Source organism: Miscanthus floridulus, chromosome 3, assembly GCF_019320115.1.
Source record: "Miscanthus floridulus cultivar M001 chromosome 3, ASM1932011v1, whole genome shotgun sequence".
Classification (NCBI taxonomy): domain Eukaryota; kingdom Viridiplantae; phylum Streptophyta; class Magnoliopsida; order Poales; family Poaceae; genus Miscanthus; species Miscanthus floridulus.
The window spans coordinates 118,500,622-118,507,562 of NC_089582.1; the positions used below are offsets into that span (position 1 = coordinate 118,500,622).

The window sequence follows — 6,941 nt, forward strand, 5'->3', positions numbered from 1 at the left end:
TACGTCGCCGCGACGACCCAAGTGGTCAGCGCGGCCGTAGTCGTCGAGAGGCAGGAGAAGGGACACGCTCTGCCCATCCAGCGACCTGTCTACTTCATCAGCGAAGTGCTCTCCGAGACTAAGACACGTTACCCGCACATCCAGAAGTTAGTTTACGCCATAGTCTTGGCTCGACGCAAGCTGCGTCACTACTTCGAGTCCCACCCGGTGACTGTGGTGTCGTCTTTTCCTCTGGGAGAGATAATCCAAAACCGGGAGGCCTCGGGAAGAATAGCCAAATGGGCTGTCGAACTCATGGGGGAGACCTTGTCTTTCGCACCTCGGAAAGCAATCAAATCACAGGTCCTGGCCGACTTTGTAGCCGAGTGGACCGACACACAGCTGCCACCCGTTCAAATCCAATCAGAATGCTGGACCATGTACTTCGACGGGTCTCTGATGAATACTGGGGCTGGCGCGGGCCTGCTCCTGGTCTCGCCCCTCGGAATACACATGCGCTACATGATCCGGCTTCACTTCGCCGCCTCCAACAATGTCGCCGAATACGAGGCCCTCGTCAACGGCCTGCAAATCGCCATCGAACTTGGAGTACGACGTCTCGACGTACGGGGTGATTCGCAGCTCGTCGTCGATCAGGTGATGAAAGAGTCAAGCTGCCACGACCCCAAAATGAAGGCGTACTGCGCAATGGTACGTCGTCTGGAGAACAAGTTCGACGGTCTCGAACTCAACCACGTTGCACGAAAGTTCAACGAGGCCGCGGACGAACTGGCAAAGATGGCGTCGGCACGGACCCCGGCCCCTCCGAACGTCTTCGCCAGAGACCTCCACAAGCCGTCCGTCGACTACGCCTCGGCGACGGAAGAGGACCCATCGGCCGAGCCCACCGCAGGGCTCGAGGCCCCCTCTGCCGCCGAGACCCCGCCAGCCGAGCCCGAGGCGATGGCGATTGACGAAGAGCCTCCCAAGATCGACCAAGGAACGGACTAGCGAGTCCCTCTCCTTGATCGCCTCGTCCGAGGAGAGCTTCCTGCTGACAGAATCGAAGCCCGACGGCTTGCGCGACGCGCCAAGACTTACGTCCTCTGCAACGGCGAGTTATATAGGCGCAGCCCATCTGGTATTCTCCAACGATGCATCACCACCGAGGCTGGCCAATCCTTACTTCAGGACTTACACGCGGGAGTCTGCGGGCACCACGCGGCGCCTCGGACGCTCGTAGGTAACGCCTTCCGCCAAGGTTTCTATTGGCCAACAGCGGTGGCCGACGCCACAAAGCTAGTACGCACCTGCAAGGGATGCCAGTACTATGCTCGACAGACGCACCTCCCGGCCCAAGCCCTCCAAACCATCCCCATCACATGGCCGTTCGCTGTGTGGGGACTGGACATGGTTGGGCCTCTGCAGAAGGCACCCGGGGGCTATACCCATCTGCTGGTAGCTATCGACAAATTCTCTAAATGGATCGAGGCTCGTCCGATCGCTCAGATCAAATCCGAGCAAGCGGTGCTGTTCTTTACGGATATCATCCACAGGTTCGAGGTTCCTAACACCATCATCACTGACAATGGGACACAATTCACCGGGCGCAAGTTCCTAACGTTTTGCGACAACCACCACATCCGGGTGGCCTGGGCGGCCGTAGGGCACCCAAGGACGAATGGCCAAGTAGAGCGTGCCAACGGCATGATCCTACAAGGCCTTAAGCCAAGAATATTCAACCGGTTGAAGAAGTTTGGCAAGAAATGGCTTGCCGAACTCCCGTCAGTCATCTGGAGCCTAAGAAATACCCCGAGCCGAGCCACGGGATTCACACCGTTCTTCCTGGTCTATGGAGCCGAGGCCATCCTCCCCACTGACTTAGAATACGGCTCCCCGAGGCTACAGGCGTACAACGAGCAAAGCAACCGCACTGCCCGCGAAGACGCCCTCGACCAACTGGAGGAAGCCCGCGACGTCGCGCTACTACACTCAGCCAGGTATCAGCAAGCCCTACGACGCTACCAAGCCCGGCGCGTCCAAAGCCGGGACCTGAAGGTGGGCGACCTAGTGCTGAGACTGAGGCAGAGCAACAAGGGCCGCCACAAGCTGACCCCACCCTGGGAGGGGCCGTATATCGTCGCTCAAGTGCTGAAGCCCGGGACCTACAAGTTAGCCAACGAGAAGGGCGAAATCTTCACCAACGCTTGGAACATAGAACAGCTACGTCGTTTCTACCCTTAAATTTCCAAACGTTGTTTACATTGTTTCTCGAAATAAATAAAGAAGCGTTCTTTAATTGTTATAATCTTTCGAGGAACCCCCTTATAGACAAATCGGCTGTATAGAACCCAAGGACCGAAAGATCGTCTCAAGGGCGAAAAGGCCGGCCGAGTCGTGAGAACGGCCTATGCCTCTGGGCTACGGCAGCTCCCTCACCACCGTTTCGCCCAAAGGACAGCTTAGGTTCCGAGGAAGTTCTTTGCAGAGAGGTTGTCTATCGATAGGGGCTCGACGTCACTATAACGCAATAAGGGAGACTCGGCTCTGCCTCTGCAAAGTCGAGCCTCCCTCGGGGGCTAAAAAGGGGAACCCCCCTAAGTCCCGGACACCATTTCTCAACCGTTTTTCTGAAAATTTCCACGCCAAACTCTCTCGCGCTCCGACGGGACCTTCGCAAGAAACCCAAAGACCAAAAGCCTGTCTGGAGGCCAAAGGGCCGGCCGGGTCGTGAGAACGGCCTACGCCTCTGGGCTACGGCAGCTCCCTCACCACCCTTCGCCGAAGGACGGCTTAGGTTCCGAGGGATTTCTTCGCGATCGAGACAGAGGGCACGAACTTAGAAATAGAATGGAAAATGGTTAAGAAGCACACATACGCAAATACTTTAAGGGCCTCGACGGCCACAAAAAACGTCACGATTCGGCAACTAACTCGATCCGGTTACATGGCCCCTTTTGGCCCAGGTCAAAGCTCAAGGATCGGCGGCTGGCGCGGGAGGGACCACCTCTTCTTCGAACAGCTTGGCCAACGCGGTGCTAGGTGCCTCGGCCGCCTCCAACAGCCTCACGACCTCTGCATCAGCCTCCTCGTCATCTTCTGGCAACACGTAGCCATCGCTGACAGCCTCGAGGTTGATGGCGTAGTGCGAGGAGACGACGGCCAGGGCGCGCTTGACACCCGTGTGCAACGCCCCTCGGAGTCTCTCGCGGACGTGGCCGCTCAACGCGATGAGGCGGCTCCCAAGGGAGCTAGCTGATTGGACCTCCTCGACGTCCAGAGCCTCGCAGGCAGACCAGACAGCGCTGCGCAGCGCCTCGTGCTCCCGGACCTCAACATCCAGCGCTGCTTGCGCTGCGACGGAGGCCTCAGCCGCCTGGGAGGCCTCTTTCTCCAGATCTACGTCGCAACAAGGGGTCAGGAGTCAAGCGCGAACCAGGACAAAAAGAGCAAATGGAACGAGGAACATGGTTCAGCGGAACTTACCCTCGGCCTTGCCCTTCCAGGCTGAGACCTCGACCCGAGAGGCCTCGGCCGCCTTGGTAGCCTCTGCCAGGGCGACTTTTGTCGCCTGATGCTCACTCTGCTCCGCACCCAGCTGCCCGGCTGTAGCCTTCGCAGAGGCCGTCGCTTCTTGGGCCCGAAGCCTGAAGGAGTCTCGCTCCTCCTCCAGTTCCTTGATCTTGGCCACCAGAGGGGCGGACTGCTCCTTAGCCATGGCCAACTCCGCCTGAATGTCAGCACAACGAAGGCGGAGGTCCTCCACTTCCGCACTCCGCGCCGACAATAGTCCCTGGGCATCGGCAAGCAAGCCCTTCTGGCGCCGGAGCTGGTCCCAGATATCCCTCTCATTTCGCAGGAACACCGATTTCCCAAGGGATCGGGTCTCGAGCTCCTAAGGAGGCAAAACAAAAAACACACGTCAAAACACTGCGAGCGGGCTCGGAGAGAAAACAACGCGGCACGAGAGGGGAAAATACTTACCCGCGTGACACCGGGCAAGTCCTGACCCATAATGGTCATCGCTGTCTGCAGCGACCGCACTGCCAATTGGCGATACTCCTCGAGGGTATCCCAACGCCCCCCCTCGGCGACGTCCTCAAGGGCGAACACAGGCTCCCCCTCGGGATCAGCCTGGTCCCGCCAGAAAACACGCGGGAAGTTCCACCCGCGAGACTCGGGCCGTAGCCGGACAAGAGCCGAACTCCCCTCGGCGGGATCTGGGACTGGTTGCTCCGCGGTACTGGCCGCCTCGACGTCCGCCGCCTCCTTCCCTCGGGAGGAATCATCAGACGAGATTGTCTGAACCAGGGGCGGCGCCAAAATTTGCCCCGTCTCCACCTCCATCGCCTCGGTCTCGACGGACCCGAGGGCTCTGGCCTCCGCCATCTCTACCTTGATGGCCTCGGCGTCCACCGCCCTAACGTCGGAGGTCTTGGGGGCTCCGGCCTCGCCCTCAGTGGCCTCGGCAATGGCAGACGCCCCAGCCTCCTTCGCGGCCGCCTCGGCCCCCTGTTCCTGGGCAGCCTCCTCCTCCACTCGCTCCGCGGCCGCCTCGGCCCCCTGTTCCTGGGCAGCCGCCTCCTCCGAAATGGCCTCACCCGACGCCGCGCCGCGTCGCACGCCTGCCTGCGCCTCCGCTGCCTGATGGGCGGAAGAGCTAACGTTCACCTTGAGCGCCTTACGGGGCGCCAAGGGAGGGTCTCCCACCAGAAGCGTCTGGCTGCAAGAAAAGACACTCCCAAGGTCAGCATGCAACCAAGGGGCAAACAAGAAGCGGACTCCACCAGGAAAGACGCTTACCGCGAACGGGGATGCAACCGCTTCGACACCGTCCGCCTCCTCTGCAACGGCGGCGGTGGTGGCAGCAGCGCGGCCTCGGTGTCCACCAGCGCCAGCTGGTCCCCGTCGGACCCCGGCACCTCCTCGACCCTTCGCGGAGATAATGGGGTCGCCCCCACCGTCACCCGCTCAACCTCCACCGTCGAACCCATCGGGCCGACGGCACGCTCCTCCGACACCCGCGCCTCGGGTGTGCCGGCCTCGGCGCCGGGACGGGCCACCACTGGCCCCGGGACACCTCCTCCTCCTCCTAGGGGCGTCAGGCTCCTTGCCGGCGCCCCGGGAACCATCTCCCTGATGTCGGGGAGGTGTTCCAGGCAGGCCGTCCCCACCTCGCGCCCACCGCCGTCGCTCGAAGAATCCGACACCGACGACGAGGGAGACGGCTCCAAAGGGAGACCGTCGAGCCTCTGGCGCCGGCGACGGGCGTCCAGCTTTTCGCGCGCGAGGATCTTCTTCGTGCGCTTCGCCTCCTGGGCATCTTTCTTCTTCTTCTCCTCCTCGGCACGCGCCCTGTTCACGGATCGCCGCCGGGCGTCCTCAGGAACGGGCGGCGGGGAGCCTCGCACGTCTCTTATCCCCTGTGAGAACGACGAAGTAAGACAACAGACCAAAAAGGCGAAAAACAAGAAGGACGCGAAAGCCTCGACAACATCCAACTTACCAGCGAGACATACCCCCGCGACGGGCGCATCGGGAACGGCATCAAGTCATCGAGCCTCGGCTTCCCGTCTACCGCCTCCCTCACCCGACGCAGGGTCTCGTCATCGGTAAGGGCGAAGGCGGACATCTTGATACCGGCGACCGGGTCGCTCGGCGTCATCTCGAACAGCCGCCGCCGTCGGGCCATTAGCGGCAACACCCTCCGGCGGTGAAAGGCCGCCATGACCACGGCCGCCGAAAGGCCGCAGTCACGCAGCTTCCCCAAGGCCCTCAAGAGCGGTTCTAGCCTAGGCTAGTCGACCTTGATGACGCCGTACCCCCATTTCTCCAGTTGACTCTCTACAACCCGCCCAGTATAAGGGGGAAGTCCTCCGCCGTCGTTGCGGAGGTAGAACCAGCCGTCATACCAACGACGGTTGGACGTTGACAGCTGGGCCGGGATGTAGAGGGACTGCCGGTCTTGGCGCACGTGGAGGGTGCAGCCGCCGGCCCTCTGCGCCTTCCGAGCCCCCCTCGTTCCCCCCGGCTTGGAGGTGAACGTCGCTCGGAACAAATGGAGCCACAACTCCCAGTGGGGAGCGATCCCCAGATACCCCTCGCAGACGGCGACGAAGATGGCCGCCTGCGCGATGGAGTTGGGGCTGAAATTGTGCAGCTCCACGCCATAGTAGTGCGGGAGTGCCCGCATGAAGCTATCCGCCGGCGACCCGAAGCCTCGCTCGTGGAAGACGACGAAGCTCACCACGTAACCGTCGCGCGGCCTCGGCTCCGACTCGTCCCCCGGAGCAATCCACTCCGGCTCGTCGGGGTCGGTGATCGGGCGAAGAAGACCGGCCTCCACGAGCGACTGCAGCTTCTCCTCGGTGACGTCGGACCGCTCCCAGGGATCCGCCGGGAGGATGACGGGACCACCAGCCATTGCGCGGCGGAGGACGCTGCTACGGCGGTAATCTCTCTCCCTCTCTCTTTCGATCTCTCGCCCTCGCACTTCTCTTCCCCGGCGCTCTATGCTCTCAGCGACGGCACGGAGGCAGCAAAAGCGAACGCGGAAAAGGTAAGGAGGGAGGGGGCGAGGCTGTTTGCGTATTTATGCAGGGACGAATCGAAACCACCGGGCGACGAAATCGGGGAAGTTTCCCCCGGGAAATCCGGCGCGGTTATCCAGATCCGGTCTTACCGCCCACTCCCTCCTCATTAATTGCGCGTGCAGTTACGTCCCGTCGACTGACGCCACATCACGCCCAACCGCAGCAGCAGCAGGCGCCGTTCCACCTCCCCGAAAAAGCTGCCTCAAAAGGCGCGCCTGCCGTTGCTAACCGCAGGGAGAGAGGTAACCCCCACCCAATTCCTTTCAGGCAAAGGAACCAGGCACCGAGCCCGTTACGGTCCAGGGGTTCGAAGGCTGGGCCCTCAGGGGTTTCGACAGCCGCCCCAGGACAACAGAGTCAGGGGCGACT

At 61.6% G+C, this 6,941-nt stretch overlaps 1 pseudogene; it reads left to right on the forward strand.

Annotated features, from left to right (window-relative positions):
- The first annotated feature begins 669 nt into the window (after positions 1–669).
- Positions 670–2,531, forward strand: LOC136546651 (uncharacterized; annotated as a pseudogene).
- Positions 2,532–6,941: the final 4,410 nt, after the last annotated feature.